The sequence below is a fragment of the Cnephaeus nilssonii genome (genome assembly GCF_951640355.1).
Source record: "Cnephaeus nilssonii genome assembly, chromosome: 14".
Taxonomy (NCBI): domain Eukaryota; kingdom Metazoa; phylum Chordata; class Mammalia; order Chiroptera; family Vespertilionidae; genus Cnephaeus; species Cnephaeus nilssonii.
This window is the reverse complement of record NC_137085.1, coordinates 44379983-44403127: the sequence shown is the minus strand read 5'-3', so window position 1 is coordinate 44403127 and position 23145 is coordinate 44379983. Positions and strand designations below refer to the sequence as shown.

General features: G+C 41.9%; 1 protein-coding gene and 1 pseudogene across 5 annotated transcripts in view; one reads left to right on the top strand and one right to left on the bottom strand.

Annotated features, from left to right (window-relative positions):
• PIP5K1B (phosphatidylinositol-4-phosphate 5-kinase type 1 beta) overlaps positions 1 to 23145 on the top strand; it is a 291346-nt gene that overhangs the window by 16167 nt on the left and 252034 nt on the right. The window lies entirely within an intron of this gene.
• LOC307111089 (ATP-binding cassette sub-family F member 2-like) lies at positions 1784 to 3544 on the bottom strand (annotated as a pseudogene). Its single transcript has 2 exons — positions 3491 to 3544; positions 1784 to 3103 (listed from the first exon to the last, which is right to left on the bottom strand). The product of its transcript is annotated as an ATP-binding cassette sub-family F member 2-like (transcript).

The window sequence follows — 23145 nt, the reverse complement described above, 5'->3', positions numbered from 1 at the left end:
CATGGAAGGAGCTTAAAACAGGGAATGCTTGGCTACTCAGAACTTTGGGGCAGGCTTTTGCTTCTAGAATAAACATCCTGATTACGAAGGGTTTGCTTGCTCCTTTAAGTGTCAACATTTATTATAGCCAATTTTTGCTTAGAAAATTTCCCCCAAGTTGTCACAACCTTCCCTGATTTTTAAAAAGAGTGTACAGAATAGAGTGTATCTTTTTTGCTATGATAAATTTATAGCATTATTATCCATTCAGGGATGCAAGGCTCTTGCCCCTGAACTAAATGGCCCCACGTAAAATCTCATCTTCCTTTCCTTGATTATTTTTGGGGGTGCTGTTTTTGTGGCTTTCAGCAGTGATTGCCCTTTTACTCACTGTTTGCTATTGAGACTCTGCTGTAACCTTGGGAGCCAGATGTTTCCATATTGTCTGAATTGTGTTTCTCAAAGAGACTCATATAATGCATTGAGATTGACTAAAAAAAAAAAAAAAAAAAAAAAAAAAGGCAAAAGCAGTTTTTCAAGAAGAGCCTTAAGAGGTCTAGTTGTAAGGCAAGCAAGCAAGCTTTAGATCTTTCTCATTCACTTACTCCATTGGCCAATAAAGAGCATGTTTTTCTTTGTCCCGATTTTGTGCTGTTCAGATAAAGTGCTAGCTTTTTAAACTGAGATATTTATTCATGATTTCTTTTTTCTTTTTATGAAATATTTATGTGTTTACTACACTATGGCCTAAAGCATGCTTTCATAGACTTGTTCTTTTAACTTAAACAGAGTGATAATTTATGGGTGATTGGTGACAGTTTCGTTTTTAATGTTATATTCCTTGAGAGGTTGTAGATTACCAAAGGTATTTCTTTTTCCATTGGAGAAATTGCACAGAAAAATTTCCCAAGTTTCCTAATGCCCATCTTCCATTAGAAAACAAACTGTAATGCCCTCCATAAAACAAGAAAAGTGAATATAAACAATTTTCCTAATTGTTAGGGAGTGACATGTAAACCAGACTGTCCTGAGGCTTATGAATTCATTATATGAAAAAAAAAAACAACCCACAATAGCAGTATTGCTTTGGCAAGCTATATTGAAATGATGCCCTTTTATTGTTTTCCCCAAGACATGTAGTTTAAACAGAATGGTGAAGATTTATGGGAAATCAAGTAAATGGGAAATCAGTCTCTCATTACTCAGGTTTAAGAGAGAAACATAACTATTGCTTATGGCCGTTTATAGAAAACAGAATGGAAATCCGGCTTTGTGTACAGTTGGGCTTCATTATTTGGCTTTGCAGTTTCTCAGAAACTCCCTCTCCTGCGTGGCAATTTATAATGTAAGCATGATGCATCGTTTCATTTTGTGCAAACTTTATGTAAGGAATAGTCACTTTCCACATTTGTCAGAAGACTTCTGGAAGCTTTTTGTTGTATTTCTTTTATTATTTATTTTTGCTTCTTTATTGGATGTTTTATAGATGCCACACACGTCTAAAAGTTATACTGTTAAATAATTATTTGAAAACTGATCCGGACTAAGGCCCTGATCCAGAGCTCCAAACCAGAAGCAGAAAGAAAAGGGGGTAGCGGGCTGGAGGATATTCCTCCAACTTTACCAAAACCCAGAAAACCAGAATCCTAAGCTCCTTCACTGGCCAATCAGGGTGTAGGCATTGTCAGGAACCAGCAAGGGGCTCGTGAGAACAGCCAGCTGAGTCCAGACATGGATAAAAGTAATTGGAAGGAGAGGAAATGGACTGGTACTGCCCAGCTGTAGATAGGGTCGCAGAGTGCAGCTAAGGCAGCTGCGGGGAGGAGAGGGGTTGGGAAGAGGTATTGCTGCAATGCAGGAGAGTGGCCCCAGGGGCCCTCAGATTGTGGGTCCTTCTGGTGAACTGGAGTTCCTCGCCCACCAGCCTGGACTTAAGGTCTCCTTGTAGACCAGGATGCCTGGAGGCCACTTGGGTAGAGTCTGCTTCTCACACACCCAGATTTTCTTGTGCTACCTGCTGAATGCATCTGAAATCATGGCTGAGCAGCATCATACCACCCTCAAAGTCATTGATGGCATCTGCCAGGGTGTCGATGGTCTCAATATCCAGGTGATTGGTAGGCTTGTCCAGGAAGAGCATGTGAGGGTCCTGCCAGGCCAGCCAGGCCAAACACACTTGGCACTTCTGCTCATCAGACAGGTTCTGGATCTGGCTCACCTGCTATTTCCAAGTGAGAACATATTGCCCAATGATCTTTCTTAGTTGGTTTTATTTTTTTCTTCTCCTTGATCTCTGGGTAGCAGTTCATCATGTTCTCCAAAGATGAGAGGTCTAAGTCCAGCTGCTCGTGTAAATGTTGATGGTAACACCCGTGCGAGTGTTTTCACTTCATCCCATCTGTGGGTAGTAGCTCTCCAGTTGGCAGCTTCACAAGAGTTGATGTCCCCGCTCCATTGGGCCCTACCAGAGCCACTTATGTGCCAGATCAATGCCAAATCCTAGATTGTTGTAGACGCAAGGCCCATCTTTTGTATACTTGAAGCTCATATTCTGCACCATAATGACGGGTGGAGGGATCTGGCCACATGGTGGGTAATGAAATGACAGTGTCTTGTAGGTCACAACCCTCTCTATCAGTCCCGATGCCATCATTTTCTGCATTCTCCTTGCTCTGGGCCTGCCGGGCCAGCTTAGCACTGCCTAGCAGTGTAGTTCTTCATGTGCACAATCTGATCTTGCTCCCAGCGAGACCTCTTCATCTGGTTCCTCCAGCTCCAGCCCTGTCTTTATATACTGATCATAATTACACATGTGATACTTCAGTTTCTTGTTGTGCATGTGAATGATGTTGGTATAGACACCATTCAGAAAGTCTTGGGAATGGCAGTCGAAGACCAGAATGTACTTAAAAGTCTTTTAGTTCCTCCTCCAACCACACAAGCATTGAGGCCCAAGTGGTTGGTGGCTCATCCAGCAGCATCAGGAAGGGATGAATGAAGAGGACTCTGGTAAGGACAACCCTCATCCTCCAGCCCCGACTGAGGCCTTTTAGTTTCTTGTGTGCTTGGCAGGTGTGAAACCCGGCCCGTGCAGGATCTGTGAGGCCCTCACTGCTTCAAGGTCCTTTCCCCATGAGCAGCCTTATTTCTGGCCAGATTTTAGTATTTTCCCATCTCTTGCTTTCTGGCCCATAACATTTAGAACAGTTGAATAACTCATGCCTCACTCTCTTTTAGTCACTCATCTGCTCTTGTGATCCCAACTCTTACCTCTATGAAAAGTACCTCTATTATGAAATCTATACTTGCAGCTGTCACCTTTTTAAAATCCAAATACATCCCCCTCCCCAAATTCTACATTTTTATCAGATATTCTCATTTTTAAAAAATTTACTTTTGTAATTTTACTGGTGTTTTTATTACTTGTTTCTGTGCACTTAACAAGTCCTGAGGAATTGTAAAAAACATGTTCTCTATGCTCACTTATATTCCTTGTATTAACACTTCTTACCTGGTCTATGGTAGCAGCTTCCCAAACAGCTTTCATATCTCCCTCTATGGCCATCTTTAATCAATTATAGTACCCGCTACCAGAGGTTATAATTTTGTCCCCACTCTGCCCCCAAATCCTTGGATACTTTACGATGTCTAAAATCTAAAAGCCCTGGTTTGGTTCGTAAGACTATCCCCAGTCTAGCCCTAGTTGACATTCATCATTGTCATTGTGTGATTGTTGTCCTTGTAGTTGTGTAGTAGTGACAGCAACTACCATTTCTAATTCCTTACTCTGTACTGGGCACAACACATAAAAATACATGAATTCATAAAAGTTAGGGTATTTTGGAGCTGTGCAATCTGATATTGAGTAGGGCGGGTGTGGATGGAAAGAGATTGGGCTGGAGGGGTATACTGGAGCCAGACCATGGACATCTTGTCAGACATGCTAAGGAGTTTGAACTTTTCTTCTATAGGCAACGAGGCAACAGCTGGAAGATTTTCATGGACGAGTGGTGAGCTCATGTTTTATGTTAGATCAGCAACATGGATTATAGTTTGGGAGATGAATGAGAGGAGAAAGGGATTGGAGACAAGGAGACTGGTGGTAAGAGATATTATGAGGATCTAAATTAAGGTAGTGAGGATGGGGAAAGTGAGCAGATTTGAGATTTAGGAGGGGGGTTTTATAGGACTTGATGACCACTTCCTATGAATTTTGAGGGAACGGGAGAAGTAGAAGATGATTCTCTGGCTTCTGGCTTGAGTGGCTGGAGATGTTGGAGAATGATGATGAACTGAGAGTGTGTACAGGGAAGAGGCAGCATATAATGGTGGCAGAGGCTGTGATGATGCATCCGATTTTGAACATGCACTTGGTAAACCTGTGGAATAACCAGGTGGGGCGCAGCTGTAAGGAGAGAAGTCCATGATGGAGATACTGGCTATGTTATGGTCTGTGGGCAGTGATTCAAGCCATGGGAGTGGAAGCAGTTAAGATACCCACAGGACATCTAGGTGGAGGATCTAGAAGGAAGGTGTATGAGCATGGATGGAAGGAGACAGGTCCCTGATGGAGACAGAAAGTTATGTTCTCTCACCAGTGATTATGGCCATTGGGATTAAATGAGACTTCCCTGAAAAGGTTTGTAGACTAAGAAAATATCTGAGAACAAAATAATTTTCTGATTGTTATTTGTAATATCATTTCTTCATATTCCACTTTTTTCTTACCAAATCTTCTGTTTTCTTCTCTGTTTAAGGAAATGACATCAGATTTTCATGATCCCACACATTTATCACGGTTTTAGAAGGCATCTCTGATCCCCACACTTGCCTGGAGAGATTTCTCAGGCAAACATCCACTGTGGAAGTCTTGTTCTTACGACCCTTTTGCAGCTTTTCTTTGAAGCTGACTTTTCAGTTGCTCTCTACTTATCTCTCCCAGCAGACCGGAGTCCTGACAGCTGAGACCACATCGCCCGCTTCATGTTTCCCACCCAGCCTCTCAGCTCAGCGTCCTCTGCACACTAGCTGCTCCTCCTTTTCGATTATTTTTTTTCTCCTTTAGCAGAATGAAGTGAAAAGGGAACAACTCAAAGTTCTATTAGGATTTATGTCAGTTAATGTACCTGAACTAAATTGAAAATGCCTGCTTACAGTGTGTTTGTAAGAATATTCTATTTCTCACTAAAAAAAAAAAAGAAAGAAAAGAAATTTAATTTGAAAAATGGTACACAAAACCCACTCCTGTTGTTTATCCTTCTTGTCAGAATTCTTGTCATTTATCATTCCCACTATTTGAAACTTTCAGAGGAAGAGAATATATCTTTTGGCAGCTCCACTACTATTGCTTATTGTGAGCCGAGTTTATCTCCTGGTTTCATTGGGTCAAACTTCCTGTTGTTTTTAAATGACACTTTGCACAGGCTGAATCTGGATGCAGTGAGAGCTGTGGTCCAAGAAGCAGGTATTCTGCTTACCCTGCCCCTCTCCTGACACTTTAGTGACCCCTGATCCAGGGGCTTGACCTCTTTTGTACCTTTTTTCTTTCCTCATCTATGGTCTGAGAATCTGTACACTGGCTCCTGGACTACTTCAAAGGCATGATGTGTAGCAGACAGAATGATGGCCCTTGAGGTACTCTGGAACAAAAGCATCATGCACATTAGAGAATTTATTTCATAAGAATTACAGCAGGAGTTCAGGCTCCAGACAGCCACCATTATAACCCCTGGGTAAGCAGATCTGAATCAAAGCATGTAACATCTGCTGTGATGAGGTTCCCATAAAAGAAGAATTCTCCTCCCCTATTCCCATAGGCCAAGGGTACAAGGAGACACTTTGCTAAAGTTCTTATCAGCGTTCCACAATTTAAACATACCCTCATCATAGATGAGGAGAGCAATGAACTTTTATCTTTAAAAAGAAGTGAATCTTGGATATAAGTTTGTTGAAGAAAGCAAAACTCACATTTACATGTTAAAGAAAAACAGTGCTGGTGGGCAGCAAATAATTCATATGATAGAGTCCAAAGTAAGAAATGATGCTCAATGTATTAAACAAGTTTATTGCTTATTCAGTTTAGATTATGTGGTTTGTGGTTGTCATCATCATACCACACAGAGTGCTTAACACTATGCCTTACATTCAAAGATAGTCAGTGTTTCAGTTGGTTCCTATTTAGATGGACTAAGAGAAGCTCCCAGAAGTTATCTACACTGAGTGGCCAGATTATTATGATCTCTGAACACATAATAATCTGGCCACTCAGTGTATATCCTATATCAGTGGTCGGCAAACTCGTTAGTCAACAGAGCCAAATATCAACAGTACAACGATTGAAATTTCTTTTGAGAGCCAAATTTTTTAAACTTAAACTATATAGGTAGGTTCATTGTTATTAACTTAATTAGGGTACTCCTAAGCTGGCCTTTGTAAAAACTCAAGGGACCAAAGAGCCGCATGTGGCTCGTGAGCTGCAGTTTGCCGACCACTGTCCTATATAATAAAAGGCTAATATGCAAATTGTCCCTCGACCAGGAGTTCGACCAGCAGGCAGGCCGGCCAACAGCCCATGTCCCCTCCCCCTGGCCAGGCTGGCTGGACCCCACCCATGCACGAATTCATGCACTGGGCCTCTAATATATATTTATATACACTGAGTGGCCAGATTATTATGCGTTCAGAGATCATAATAATCTGGCCACTCAGTGTAGAAAGCACTTTTAACACCTGTGGAATCTTAAAGGCTGTTCGAGGCTAATTGGACATCCCCCAAATGCTAAGGAAACCTTCAAATAATAGTAGAAATATTTGAGGACCTGTGTCAAATGGCAGAGGGGTTTGACTGGAGTTAATGACATAGATAATACCTGACCAAAATGAGGGGAACTCGTGGAGTTATTAAACTCATGTATTAATTCTAGTAATGTTAGTAGCACCACAGAATTTATTTTTGCATAGATAATCATGCTGTCTGTGACTAAAGACAGTTTTACCTAAAAAAATTTTTTTTGTTGGAAACATAAATGAAAATTTAGTAGTAAGCACTTAAAATTACAAAGGTAATGAACAGAGGAATTAAAATGATAATTGATAAAACTTTGGGTAGAGGCCAGGGAGCAGTAGGAGTAAAGTCCCTGATAAGAATCATGAACAACAGATTTAAGCATGTTATCAAGAGTTAAAGAGATAACTACCAAGACAGCGAAACAGAGAATTTTATGATTGGTTGTCTTGGGTGGAACTAGTGGTAGGAACAGGAAAATCAAGAAATGGCTGTTCTAAAAGGACTTGTATGCATGAATATAAGCCTAACCAATGGACACGTACACCAGGGGATGAGGGCATGAGTGGGGGGAGGATTTGGGGGGTTAATGGAGGGATGAGGACACATATGTAATACCTTAATCAATAAAGAAATTTTTTTAAAAAAGAAATGGCTGTTCTAGACTCAGACACAGAGAGCTGACTGGTGGTTGCCAGAGGGGAGGGGTTTTGGGGGACTGGATAAAAGAGGTGAAGGGATTAAAAAGTACCAATTAAGAAGCAGTCCCTGAACTGGGCAACTCACAAAATAGTGATGAGGATGTAAAGTACAGCATAGGGAATATCGTCAATAATATGGTAATAGCTATGCGTGGTGCCAGGTGGGTACTGGAGATATTGGGGGAACACTTTGTAAAGTATATGTTTGTCTAACCACCATGCTGTACACCTGAAACCAAAACAAAATAATACTGAAAGTAAACTGTAATTGGGGGGAAAAAAGAATGCCAGAATTACACCCGAAACTAATGTAATGTGTGTCAACTGTAATCGGAAAATAACAATTTATTTAAAAAAATAATTAATAGCTGTTTTCACAAAGTCCTTTATATCATTTACTCTATTACCTTATATATGCATTTTTTATAGAAACAAAGCAGTTACATTGGTAATTAAAACATAAAGATAATAAACAACATGACGTAACTAAAATGGGTAGAGGGTAAGAGATGAATATTATAAAATAAGAAATACTGTGGACATAGTCTATGTTTAGAAAGTTGTGTAAAGGAAGGAGGGGCCCTAACATGACATTCATTGCTGATGATTATCTAACACTTATTTGGGTGCTTACTTTACTCCAGGTACTTTCTAAACAATAAGCAGGCATTAACTTGTTGGATATTTATAGCAACCCATGGGATAGGTACTATTGTCATCATTTTATAAGTGAGGAAACCATGGAGCAGACATAGTATGTTACTTGAGACCACACACCTGGGTGTCTAAGCCAGGTTGTCCAACTCCAGAGCCTTCTCTCTTAGCTGTGAGACTGTAGGTTATGTCTCAGGGTAGAGCCATGGGTGTGACACCTCACAGGGTATACAGTGCATGCTCCTTGACCCTAAGGTGACTTGACTGTTCCTCTGAAACTGTCTCCTAAAGAGGTACAGGAGTCCCCTTTCCCCCTGCGAGATACATTCCAAGACCTCCAGTGGATGCCTCAAACCCTATCTATACCTTTTTCCCTATGCCCGTGGTCGGCAAACCGCGGCTCGCGAGCCACATGCGGCTCTTTGGCCCCTTGAGTGTGGCTCTTCCACAAAATACCATGGCCTGGGCGAGTCTATTTTGAAGAAGTGGCGTTAGAAGAAGTTTAAGTTTAAAAAATTTGGCTCTCCAAAGAAATTTCAATCGTTGTACTGTTGATATTTGGCTCTGTTGACTAATGAGTTTGCCAACCACTGCCCTATGCATACATACCTTTGATAAAGTTTAATATATAAATTAGACACAAGAAGAGATTAACAACAATAATAATGAAGTAGAACAATTATTACAATATACAGTGATAAAAGTTATGTGAGTGTGGCATTATTAAGTAAAATAAGGGTCACAAGCCCTGCAACATCCCAACAGTGAATCTGATAACTGAGATGGCTACTAAGTGACTAATGGACGGGGAGCGTATACAGTGTGATACACTGGACAAGGCGATAACTCACGTCCCAGGTCCCAGTGGGACAGAGCAGCAGAGAACAAGATTTCATCACACTACACAGAAGAGGACGCAATTTAAAATTTATGAGTTGATTCTTTCTGGAATTTTCTGGAACTCATACAAGTCAACACCAAAGAAACAAATACTACCAAACAATCCAATTAAACAAAAAATGGGCAGAGGACTTGAGTATTTACTTCTCCAAAGAGGATGTATACTAGTAGATGGCCAATAGACATTTGAAAAAATGTTCAAGGTCACTAATCATCAGAGAAATGCAAGTTAAAACTTCAATGAGATATCACCTTACACCTGAGAATGTCTATCATCATAAACCTACAAATAACAAGTATTGGTGAAGATGTGGAGAAAGGGGAACCCCCATACACTGGTGGTGGGAATGCAGATCGGTGCAGCCACTGTGGAAAACAGTATGGAGGGTCCTCAGAAAATTAAAAGTGGAGCTACCTTATGACCCAGTGATTCCACTTCTGGGTCTATATATTGAAGAAATCCAAAACACTATTGCACAAGAATATATGCATTTCTATGTTCATCGCAGCATTATTTACAATAGCCAAGATAGGGAAGCAACCCAGTTACCCATCAATAGATAAGTGGATAAAAAAAGTGGTGGTACAGCCCTGGGCAGGTGGCTCAGTTGGTTGGAGCATAGTCCCATACACCAAAAGGTTGTGGGTTTTATTCCTCGTCAGGGCACATACATAGGTTGTAGGTTTGATCCCAGGTCAGGGTGTGTACAGGACACAGCTAATAGATGTTTCTCTTTCCTTTCTTTTCTCTAAAAAATCAATAGAGAATATCCTTGGGTGAGGATTTAAAAAAAGAAGTGGTGGTACATATATGCAGTGGAATATTACTTGTCCATAAAAAAAAAAAATGAAATCTCACCATTTGCAACAGCATGGATGGACCTAGAGTGTATTATGCTAAGTGAACCAAGTCAGTCAGAAAATGACAAATACCGTATGATTTCACTTACATGTGAAATTGAAAGACCAAAATAAATGAGCAAATAAAATAGAAACAGACTCATAGGTACAGAGAAGATTGATGGTAGCTAGTGTGCGTGTGCGTGTGTGTGTGTGTGTGTGTAGACTGGGTGAAAAAGGTGAAGGGATTAAGAAGTACAAATTGATACTTATAAAATAGTCACAGGGATATAAAATATAGCATAGGAAATATAGTCAATAATATTGTAATAACTATGTTGCCAGGTGGGTACTGGAAATCATCACTTCGTAAAGTATATGATTGGCTAAATACTATGTTGTACACCTGAAACTAATACAAAATAATATTGAATGAAAAAACAATTAAAAGCATATGTTCAAATAACTGGGAAAAATAGATACAATATTATGAAAGACTATTAATAATCAAGTATACTGTTAAGGATAAGAAAGCAAAGAGTACTTTTGTACAATTTGCTTTAATGATTTTGTTTATCTTTTTGTGTACTTGGTTGTATATGAATATGATATGAAGAGTATGAGAAGATGTAGGAAGCGGTTATAGGGTTAAGCCTCGGACTGACCTGCTGGCAAAGTCGCAAACAAGTCCCAGCTTGGAGGGCACAGTCCTCTAAGCATAATTAAGCTTGATCGTGTGACTGCTCCCTAGATCTTTCCTGGGTAGCTAGTGGGCTGTGGGAGGGGCAGCAAGTGCTGCCAAAACAAGTGAAACTTACAACAACATTGTAGATTACCTTGTTTGTCCCTGATTATAAATAAAGCTCCAGTTTTGCAGTCTGGATCTGTTCTGTGGCCTCAGCAAGGCACAGAAGATCCACCTAGACCCAGCTTTTTCTCTTTGTCTATCATTTCTCCATCCTTCGTTGCCCCCACTCAGGCTCGCCGAACCCTTGGCTGTGCTGGCGCGGCACAAGAATATAATTCACATTTGAAAGCATATCATAAGAAGTAGAAAATAAGATGCAAGGTCAAAAAGGTTTGGAGTACCTGATACCGATAGTCAGGAATTGGGACACCAGGGGCAGTCCTCTCTATGCTTCCAATAGAGGTGAAGGTAGGGTAATTGAAGAAACGTGCCTCACGCCTAACTGGAGCTAGCATCAATTCCCAAAAAGTGCGCCCTATTAGCAGATGATATTTATTTTTTAATTAAAAACTCTAAAGAAGATGTTAGGTCTGTTTCCATAGCCCATATTTAACTAGAACATTTTTTTATTCCATAAAAAAACTAATTTTTAAATTTTTAACTGATATCACACCCTTAAGTACTGTCATGTACAACTAAATTCTAGAAAAGCAGAGAATTTCAGTAAGCCCAACGAAGGTATTAGAATGGAATTTGACCTGGACTATGTTGAAAAGTGCAACTCTTGAGCTTGTCACATCCGGCTGTATTGAAACTAGATAGTAAATTCCAAGGATGTCATTAGGTCTTTAAAATGGGCCCCACCCATTCTCTGTATACACAAAGCACAAATACAAATCAACTGGGATGGAATCAGGGAAAGGAATAATGGATTTCCTGATTGCTTTGAATTTAGGATGTACCTCCAATATTCCTCCTCTTTTCATGGGAAAGGATCGGCCCTGAGATGGGGCCAGATTGGGGCACTTTCCTTTCAGTCTTAGGACAGGAAAGTGCCCCGGTCTGGGCTTGGAAGCTGCTTCTACTCACCCTTCAATCATTAACAAGTTAACAGATATGACCTCCGTAGTCATCACTGTTAAGGAGAGTTACCTTTAGCACAAGCCTATGCATCCTTCTTAATATGTGTGATAATTGAGTTTCAAGGGTCATGTGTCATGTTTGAGTGCCATGTTAGAATCTTAGAGGCTGTTCTAGAACTCTTGTCTAAAAGTTGTAGTATTTCCATTTGACCTCAGTTTATGAATATCTGACCCACACACTACGATATCTGATACTCCTGATGCCTGGATAAGAGGAAAGGGAAGTTGAGGAGAGGCGAACTTGACATACCAATGGTACAATGGACAAGCTCTAAGGTAATCCAATCCCCTTTGCCCAGCAAAGAACAGCCTCTAAATTGAAGTTGTGATTGCCTCGTTCAATAGCGTTTTGAGAGGATTAACTGAGATAAGGTGATATAGAGAGCAGGAACTAAGTAAAAGCTGTTTTCATTCACTTTTATGAGCAAAGCTTTCTATAAAGGTGCTGAGGGCAATGGGGATGACATTTAGAGTGAGGAGTTGGGTTGAAGAGACAATTACAACCCCTCACTCTAAATTAGTGGTCTTCATCCTCCAGGAATTTATAATAGACTAGTGACCCGGTGCACAGATTCGTGCACATTGAAAGGAAATTAATTAGAAGGTGGCCAGTGGGTAGGACTGGGCAAGACGGGCTGGACACACCCTGGAGCCAACCTCCCGTTATCCCTCCCTGGCATCTGCGGAGTGAGCGGGGTCCTTCCGGCAGGTGGGGTTCCTCGACCTGGCCTGCGGGGATCTGGCCGAACCAGCTCTCTGACATCCCCCGAGGAGTCCCAGAGTGCGAGAGGGCACTCTGCAAATGTTGTACAGGGTGTGCAGTACACCATATTTGGGGCCGACAGTGCCCCAGCAACAGTACAACCCACGGCCAAAGGTGGAATCGCGTGGCCCAGTGAGGAATCAGACTCCCTCCTCTCTGGTTTTGGGGTGCGTCACCCAAGAACCGCCGCTGCCAAGTCACTGCAGCTCTGCAGCTCCTGCATTGAGCGTCTGCCCCTGGTGGTCAGTGTGTGTCATAGCGACTGGTTGGATGGTGGGACACTTACCATATTAGCCTTTTATATATATGTAGACAGATTAGAGGAGCCAGGCAAACACATTTAATTAGGGGAATATAATGCAATCAAAAGAAGGCTGGCAGCCCTGACTGGTGTGCTCAGTGGTTAGAGTGTAGGCCCAAGCACTCAAGGGTTTTGGGTTCAATTTCTGGTCAAGGACACGTACCTGGGTTTTGGGTTCGCTCCCCACCTTGAGTCGGAGCATGTGCAGGAGGCAACCAGTTGATGTGTCTCACATTGATATTTCTTTCTCTCTCCCACTCTCTTTGAAAGCAAAGGGGAAAATATACTCAGGTGAGGATTAACAAAACAAAACAAAACGAAGGGTGGCAAAAGTGTCGAATGTGGCAGAGTTAGGGTAGAAGCCAGCCTCGGGGTTCCAAATTAAGCTTCTGGTGTGTGTGGCTATTCTCTCCAGATCTGAAGATAGGCACAAGAGCTAACACGTGCTATGAAATTGCTCTGAAAATTACACTTTAAAAAGCGATAAGATGTTAGAATTATACTCCTTGCTTTTGAAAATTTCCTGTTTTTCACTGTTCTTCGGGAAGTATTTCATAATAAGCAAATTGCAACCATCGTTATAATGTGGGTAAAAGGAGGCTGGGAAGTGAGGAAGCTGACTTTCAGCTCCTTCCAGCCCACTTCATCCTCCAGGGACTCTGCTCCCACAACCATGCCCTTAGCGGGCTCTGGTGAGCTAGTCCCAGGGTAGATTGCTTTCTAGAAACTCCTGACACTGGAATCAGTAGTGAGGTGGTGGAGATAAGCATTTTATTTATACCTCTGTTATGGGATTTATCGCCTTTCAGGTATGTTTTTATCTTGTCGCTGGATTCTAAGTTCTTGGGGGGAAGAAGGATCTTTCTTGTTTATTTTTAATAAATAAAACTGTCCAAAACAATTCCCTTTACTAAAAAAAAAAAAGACATGAATCACTCTTGCTTGTGTAATAATGCTATTCAGGTGTTTATGAAATTATGTATTCATTTGGTTTGGGCATATTGGGTATTCAAAGGAAATTCATTCCCTTGTCATTTCTAACTTATACTCTGCCAGTATTTTCCCTTGAGTCCACCTGGGTATCCGCCATCGTAGGTTTCATGTAGTCTTCATGCATATTTCTTGGGAAACTCAGAGCTATGGCCCTCAGAAGAGAAGATGCTGGTCTCAAGTCTGATAGCTAAATCAGACACGTGGGCCTGGTAAACAGAAGACAGTGGGGTCTGAAAGAAAAGAACACGCCTAACAGATGTAGGAAGGCCAGTGTTCTCCTGGTCAAGGCTTTCTGGGAGAGCTCAGAGCTGAGTAGCAGCTGGCATAAGCATAGTGAAGAGGTCTGCCTGCCCCTCAGGCAAAGCCTGGTAATTCTTGGTTGGATGGAGTGGGCATCACAATTGCTTGTTGGCGCCGTGTACAGCTATACTTTAAAGGCTCATCATCTGGTGGTGGTGCTGCTGGTGATGCAGAAGGAATTGGAGCCTTTTCCCAGTTTTGATGCTGTGCACCTGCTGCGGAGCTCAGCACCTTTTCCCCGTAGTAGAAGGAAGGTTGTTGAATCTGGCCATGGGCCATCAGGCGAATGTCAACACTTGTGGATTGTGTAATAGAATTTGGTGGTGACTTATTTTTAGAAATCTTTTAAGAAGCTGATCATCCAAGCACAAGCTCACCAGTGGGAAATGAGAAGCAGACGACGGAAGAAAACCTGGCTGTATGTTGTCCATGGTCACACCGTGGGGGGCTGGGTTCTGGTTATTCCTCTCGCACAGTGCCTTCTCTCTCTCTGCCCAGTTTCCTCAGAGCATATGAGCCAGCCTGGCATTGCACTTCAAACTGTACAGACTTGCATATTTTGGTTTTCTCTATTTGTTCATTCTGTGTCCGTAAGTCCTTCTAACCGGTCAATGTGTGAAGAATGAAGACTAGCCATAGTACTTCCTAAAGACATTTTTAAAAAGTACCTTCTTGCCCTGACCACGTAGGTCAGTTGGTTAGGGCATCATCTCAATATGTCAGGATTGCGGGTTCAATCCCCGGTCATGGCACATACAAGAATCAACCAATGAGTGCATAAATAAGTGGAACAACAAATGGATATTTCTCTCTCTCACTCACCCATTGTCCCCCTCTCCCTCTCTCTCTAAAATCCATCAATCAGGAATTTTTTTTTAAAGTACTATCTACCTTGAGTCCTATAGTCTGTGCTGTACATAAACTCTGTGTGACGTTTAGGTTTGGAGGGAGGAGTTGAATCAAAATGTTCTCAGTCAGTGTGGGGTCCACAGATCCAAGGTTTTTAACTTTCCTTCTGCACTCATCGTTTATTAAAATACCTAGACTCTGTATGGGATCATTTCACTGGGCAGTATTTATTTGGAGGCAGACTAAGAGCTTGAATTTGGGTCCTAATTCTGGCTCTGTAACTTCCATATGACCCTGGGAAAACCACTCAACTCCCTTTATTTTTCACTGTTTTCAGCTATAAAATGGGGGTAATTATTTCCTACCTCATTGAGCTGTTGCAAAATAAACATTCAGGAGTAAACACTCAAATATTTGCTAATGTTTACTGGACAATTGCATGACCAATAAATACATAAACTGTGTGCGGAAAAGTAGATGAAGTTCACCCCAATGAAGAGTTTACAGTATAGTTGAGGAGATATGCTCATGAACCATGACCAATAATGCTGGGAATGCAAAGTAAGTAAGGCATGATTTATACGAGTTCAGAGGGAGCCCCGGCCAGTGTTGCTCAGTGATTAGAGTGGCAGCTGGCACACAGAAGGGTCTCAAGTTCAATTCCCAGTTAAGGGCATATACCTGGGTTTCGGTTAGCTCCCTGCCCCATGTCAGGGCATGTGTGGGAGTCAGCAAGTCGATGTCTCTCTTACATTGATGTTTCTTTCTCTCTCTCTTCCTCCTTCCACTCTCTCTCTGAAAAGCAATGGAAAAAAAATTCACATGTGAGGATTAACAACAACAAAGAAAGAGTTCAGAAGAAAAGATCACAGCAGTGTGGGAGTCACGGGATTAAGGAAGCTAGAAGAAACAAGGGACAGGGAAATGTTCTAGGTGGGAGGCAAGGACAAGAACAGAGGCTCAAAGCTGCCGCCAGCTTATCTCTACTGCTTGGTTAAGAACTTGGCCGTGAGGACTGGGGTAGCAGGCAGGTGAGGCCAGACTGTGTCCAGTAGACCAGATCTAGAAGTTCCTACTCCTTTTCTCCACCCTTTTTTCTTTAACGTGGTGACTGATGCTTGTTCCCATGGCTTCCTGTCCAGTTGGTCCCGAGACTACACGAATAGGAATGTCTCTCCATCTATGGAAAAGAAGAGGAGAAACAGGATTGATAAAGGAGAAAGGACATGTTTATCTGTAAATCTACACTCTGATGAAGGAACCATTTTGAAGAGCTTTGGTGAGGCAAAAGGGGAGAAAAAAGCCCATCAGTTTGATTGATGTGGAGACCTTCTGCTAACCAGACAGATGGAGGCGAAGGCAGATAATACCTTGTTGACACAGACTGCAAAACTGAGGAGGCAATAGGAGATGACCATCTCAGCTTCTGCTGGCTGGGTAATTGGGCTAAAAACAAAACGAAAATCTAATATCTTTTGGGCTTTTTTTTTGGTCCCTTCTCAGAATATAACAAAGGGAGGTACTATATTGGACTTAACACTGACCACTGAAGAAAGAATTACTTTACGATGTAGAAGATGGAGGAGCCTTTGAAGACAGTGATCATGATCTCCTGGAATTGTTTTGAACAAGCTTTTTATTTTAGGGAAGAGTTTTAGATATGGAGAAGTCTGAGGGTATAGGATGGAGGATTCTCCTATGCTTCACACCCAGTTTTCCCTATCATTATCTTACATGAGTGTTCTACTTTTGTCCCAACTCATGAACCAACGTTGATACCTTATTAACCACAGGCCATGCTTTATTCAGATTGGCTGGTTTCCCCGCCTGCCCTTTTTTTCTGTTGTAGTTGTCTGGGGTCCCATCCGGGATCCCACATTACATTTAGTTGCCATGTCTCTCTAGGCTCCTATTGGTTGTGACAGTTTCTCAGGTTTTCCTTCTTTTCGATGACCTCGACAGTTTTGAGAATCACTGTCAGGTTGTTTATAGAAGGTCCCTCAGTAGAGATTTGTCTGATGCTTTTCTCATGGTTAGACTGAGGTTAATGTGCTCTGGGGAGATTGGGTGCTGTTCGCATCACATCATATCAGAAGTACACACTATAACATGATATCACTGTTGATGTTGATCTTGATTACCTGGCTTATGTAATGTGTACCAGGTTTCTCGACTACCTTTCTTTCCCCTCCCTTTCCATACTGTGCTGTGTGGAAGGGAGTCACTGCGTGCCACCCACCCTCAGGGATTGGGAATTCTGTTCCTCCTCCTTGAAGGAGGAGTATCTAGAAAAGTAGGTGAAATTCTTCTGCATGGGAGTTTTGTCTGTTCTCCCCCTTTGTCTATTCAGTCACTTACTATATACCTACTAGAGGCCCGGTGCATGAAATTCGTGCGTGGGGTGGTGGGGGGTGTCCCTCAGCCCAGCCTGCACCCTCTCCAATCTAGGACCCCTCAAGGGATGTCTGACTGCTCGTTCTACATTACTATTTATTGCTTAAAAATGTGTTTTCGTGGTTTGTTATAGAATGACATTTTGTATTAATTTATTTACTGGCTAGGTTGAACTTTGTGTGTGAGTGAGTGAGTGAGTGAGTGTGTGCGTGTGTCTAACTGCGTACTATGTGTGGTATGTAATTGTATTTTGAGAATAGCTTTAGTTTGTTTTGCTTTTTAGTTGTGTATGGAGCTATTAGAATAGAGACAGAGTAAGGGAGTAAGGCTAGCATTAATAGATGACATATACAGAACTGATTTGCTTTTACTTCTCTAGCAAAGAGAATGATCTTCAAAATGAAAAGGAATTAATTAAAAGGGATTTAGAAGATGGATAAAGGAGCATCTGGGTAATTTTAATGAGTTCACATCTCTAGAGCACACTAGATTGCGTCTCAGAGTGTTGAAGGAATTAGCAGATACCATCTCTGAGCTACTGTGGTGATCACTGAGTAAATCTTTGAGAGTGGGAGAGGATCCAGAAACCAGAGACAAGCAAATGTTCTGGATATATATATATATATATATATATATATATATATATATATAAAGTTGATTTCAGAGAGGAAGGGAGATGAAGAGAGAGATAGAAACATCAATGATGAGAGAGACTCACTGATAGGCTGCCTCCAGCATGCCCCCCTGTCAGGGATTGAGCCCACAACCCAGGCATGCACCCTGACTGGCAACCAAACTGTGATCTCCTGGTTCATAGGTTGACACCCAACCACTGAGCCACACCAGCCAGGCTGGATAGCTTTTGAAAAGGTTAAATTCCTAAACCTGTCAGTGTAGAAATGCTCCCTTGCAAAAATTCTGAATTACCACCATGTAAACGATTTATAAGTCCATAGAAGAAATTGCATTGATCCTTAGGAACCAGCATCATTTTGCAGATATGTTGTGACCATTCATTTTGTTTTCTTTTTAGACAAGGGTTTTAGATTGGTACTGGAAGAGAAATCCATAGACATCAAAGCATTCGAGAAAAATATCTTATAGGTCTCCTTAATGCACATAACAGAGAAAAATTGGAGGATGAGAGGATAATTAAAGAAATTCACAGCTGGTTCTATTCCTATGCCTTAGCCCAGTTACTGAGGGTCAGTCAGCCTGCACCCAAGTCTCCAGCGGCAGGCCCTCAGGTTTTTCTCTGTGCCGGCTTAAGAAAGATCCTCCAGGCTTGCATAGAAATCTGAAAAATCCATATATTTTGTGTGGCTGGTGACACAAACTTCAGTGGGTTAGCTAAACCTATAGACTAAATATTCACACAATGAAATAAACACCCGCCAGCTATGAATATGGGCCAAGACCACTAGGTAAATTTAACAGAAATAATGAGACTTTTTAAAATGTTGTAAATTGAAACTAAAGTTGATTTTCTTCTTGTTATGGCTTTCCTGAATTTCCCCCGATTATAAACTAAAGCAATAGTGCTCCTATAGTGAAAATGATTACTTCAAGTTAGTTCAGATGCAGTTGGGAGAGTTCTGGGTTTGTCGGGTCAGGCTGATCTGAGAGTGTAGCATCATATACAAAATGCTGGAATGAGAAAGACCTGGTGCTAACCCTGGCACTGCTGTGAGCGGGTTGTCATCTTGGGCAGGCAGTTGGTATGCCTTTCTGGGTCTGCGTTTCCTTATCTGAAAGTTGGGGATGGCAATGGGTGGGGTGAAACAAACCACTTTGCCCCGTTCCCGCTCTTGTGTTCTATCAAGCAGTTACAAGTTCATTCTCATGTTCCCCAGGAAGTGTGGCCAAGTTTCTAAACAGAACCTTCTCGATTATTTTTTGTATTAAACAGACCCTTACAGGCTCCACTTTCTTTTCATCTACAAGTTCCTTCACATCTCCCTCCTTCAGGGTCCTACAAGACCATCCTTATTCTCAACCCTTGAGCCCCATTTGACCGAAGGAAGACTACATCTTTGCTTGGTTAGGGCTCAGGCCCACCTCCTGGGATTCCACATAAGACTGGGGCCTCTCCTTCACAGCCCAAAACCAGCTCCAGGACTTCACCCGTGGGGCACGTGCCTTCAGCACCTCCATTCTTCATCAGCCTACCCCAGACGGTCCTGGGTCCCATCGGCTCCTGAGCCTGACACTCCCGGCAGCTTCTCCCCAACACCACTACTGTGATTTCGTTGTAGCCATAGTGAATGTTCAATTTAAAAATTTTAAACTTCATATTTTCCCCCATATGTACCTTCATGTGATCATTTCTGAAGGGGTTGAAAATACTTTCCATGCCTTAATTTTCTCTTGCCTAGTCTAATTTCCCCTGACGTTAGTCATCCAATAGGATCCAGTGTTTTTATTTTTTGCTCTTAGAGAACACAATGTATTATATATACCGCTTCATGCAAAATCTAGTCTTTTGCTTCCTTCTTATTTACTTGGACTGAATTCTCAGAGTTGAGAGTCTCTGATTGAGGGGTACATTGGCATGGTCCTTGCTCCATTTGGGGGGCCTTTATTTTGACTGATAAAGAAGAGAGATAACTTTAACACATTATTTCCTTAAAACTTTAAAATATTTAAGAATTTAGCATTTACAGCTGAACATAAGTTTCAGTCTCCTTCTAGGGCTTTTTCCTCAGTGCCCCACTCCCACTTTTGGTGGGAGGAATGTTGGCAACCTGAGATACCCCAGGTTCCAGCACCTTGCAGCCTGCTTTTCCCTAAATTTCTCCCTGGGTTGCTTCTACCATGAATTCTTCCAATGTCAGCATTTCCACAGCTCATCTCAGGCGTTCCCTGCTCTGCTGTATCTAGGCATGCTCTAGGCCATTGATGGCGAACTATGACACGCGTGTCAGCACTGACACGCGTAGCCATTTCTGATGACACGCGGCCGCTGAGGCGGCCACATGCCGAGGATGAAACATTTGCAAAATAATGTTTTTTCCTCAAAGTGACACACTACCCGAGTTACGCTCAGTTTTTTGGCGAAGTTTGACACACCAAGCTCAAAAGGTTGCCCATCACTGCTCTAGGCTTTGCCTTCTATTCATGTGACATGTACAACTAACTTCAGGTTCTAAATCTAGTTAATTACGGTTAACAGGTGACCAACGTATTGCCCAGACGCCTGCATGCTCTCTGCCTGCCATCATATATTATCCTGGGTTCATGTAGTATGTTTTCGGTTAGCACATTGGGCAGGAAATGAGCTGCCTGCTGTGACCACGGGTAGAGTCTCCTTGCTTATCTGAACAACAGTTCTTTGACTTGTGAAGTGTGGCCCGTCCTCTTTTCCTGTGTCCTTCCAGGCCGCCGCCCACCCCTTGCCTAGAATGCGTTCCCAGCCCAACCAGCTCACGATAAGCAGGGCAAACTAGGAAGCCACTTCCAAGCCTCCTCTGTATGCCTGTTTGCCTAGAATGTCTGACATTTATCCCTTAGGAAAAGAAAGACCTTAGAACTGATCTTTTTGTGAGACTTAAGCAGTGCTTGGCTGTTCATAAGGTTTCATATTTATAAATAGGAAGTACTTAAAGCCCTTTAGGATACAGGTGCTTTTGAAGAAGGTCTTCAGTCTGTCTGCTTTCTATACATATTTTGGAGCTGGATAAAGGTTAAGTAGTTCTAATGCAGCATGATACTGTGGGATGGAAGTTAAGTGGCTGTTATATGTGTAGTCACAGCAGAAGACAGAAATAACCTGATTCTTCTCTATAGTCACAGAGATGCCTGCCATTAGGACCGAGATGCCTTCTGATATATTTTCATCTTGCAAGTCTCCAAAGTGGGCTTCTATGCAAAGCAGGAGTGAAAACTTCATAATTGGAACTCTGGTTCAATAGCTCTGATGAGGTCACCAGAGCTCCTTTAGCAACCGAATTGTTTGCATGTCATAAAACGATGATATGACTCTAGACAAATATTGATTTAATGAGAAGTGTAGGTGTGCACAGTAAAACTTACTCCTTCCTTATGGAGTATTTCCTTATGAAGTTCATTAGTCTCTCACTCTGGGACACTGTGAGATCATGGGAGCGGCACAGACGGTAAATGTCACAAGATCTAAGTTCAAGCCACCGTTTGGCTAGTTGTCAACTGGTTGTAAGACTTCAGGCTCAGAAGTCATCTGAGGGGCCAGAGGAGGTTGTCCTACAAAATTAAGAGAGGCTGGGGGAAATGTGGAATGAAGTCATTTTTAAGGATTCTAAATTTTAGCTTTAAAATTAGCACTGCCGGCGTGGCTCAGTGGTTGAGCATCGACCTATGAACCAGGAGGTCACAGTTCAGTTCTTGGTCAGGGCACATGCCTGGATTGGGGGCTTGGTGCCCAGTAGAGTGTGTGCAGGAGGCAGCCAATCAATGATTTTTTTCTCATCATTGATGTTTCTATCTCTCTCTTCCTCTCGGAAATAAAAATATATCTATGTTTTAAACTATTTAATTAGTGTTTCTAAATGCCATTTTACCTCTTTTTATATAATTACTTACTCATTTAACCAAACAGAGACAATACAGAAATTATAAAGTAAAAAATACCCTGTATTTTCGTAACACAGACAAAATAATTGTTAAGGTTTTGGAGTAGTTCCTTCCATTCCAGTCTTTTTTTCTAAACAGATATAAATAAGAATTTGTAAGCTATCCTGTGTATATGCAGGGTGGGGCAAAAGGAGGTTTGCAGTTGTGAGTGCATGAAACACAGTTTATTCTTGTATTATTATTTATTAACTATTGTGTTCCTTTCCATATGAACACATACACCTACTTTTGTCCCACCCTGTATATTTCAAAATTAGAATCATAAAAGCTGTTTCATAAAACAGTTTCACATTTACATTATATCATGAGTATTAGTCATGTCATCTGAGTAAGGCTTCGAGCTTTTATGCAAAATCAGATTCCCCTGGTCATCTCTGCAGTTTCTTCTGAATTTTCCATATTGGAGACAAAGTTGTAGGCACTCTCCAAGCTCAGCACACTTGGCTTGTGAACATCCTGCAAGTGCAAGCAGCCAGCTTAGACCATTCAGAGAAGCAGCAGGAGGAAATATTCCAGGGCACTTTGTACCTCTTCGTGGGCAGAGGCGCCACAGGCAGGGGTCAGCGTGAGGAGGATGGAGGACCCCTAAGACGTTGCATGCATGGGACCCAGCGGTGTCTCGGGATGTCCAGGAATAGTTGTGTTTGTGCACAACCAGGTGAATGGGGCTGACGCTGGACAAAGTGGTAAAGGAGGGAAACTTGGTGACTAGGGCTTTCGTTTCTGTGTCCTGCTCACCCCACATGCTAATAGCAGTGCCTCCTCTCTCCGCCCCCGGTTATCTCTCTCTCCCCGCTGGGCCTGCGGCATTTTGTTCAGGCGGCAGATAAACTTCTTATCGCACATTAACTGGAAGATTTTTGTGGCAGTTGTAGGGTGTGGGGAGGGCTAGGCTAGGTTATAAGAAATAATAAATTTATGTCTCCTCACTTTCTACATCAGGGAATCTCAGAGTTGGAAGATAATCTTAACTAAGGTGAGAGAGAACAGGTGAAAATGAATCATTACTGAATGTTTTAAAATAATTTTCTACGATTTTTTGTGTGCGTGTAGTATCTTTGTAATTTCATTGTTCAATTACAGTTCACATTCAATAGTATTTTGCATCAGTTTCCTGTATACAGCATAGTGGTCAGATAATCATATACTTTACAAAGTGATCCCCTCGATGTTTCCAGTACCCACCTGGCACCATGCATAGTTATTACAATGTTATTGACCCTCAGACTGGTTGGCTGTGAGGAATGAC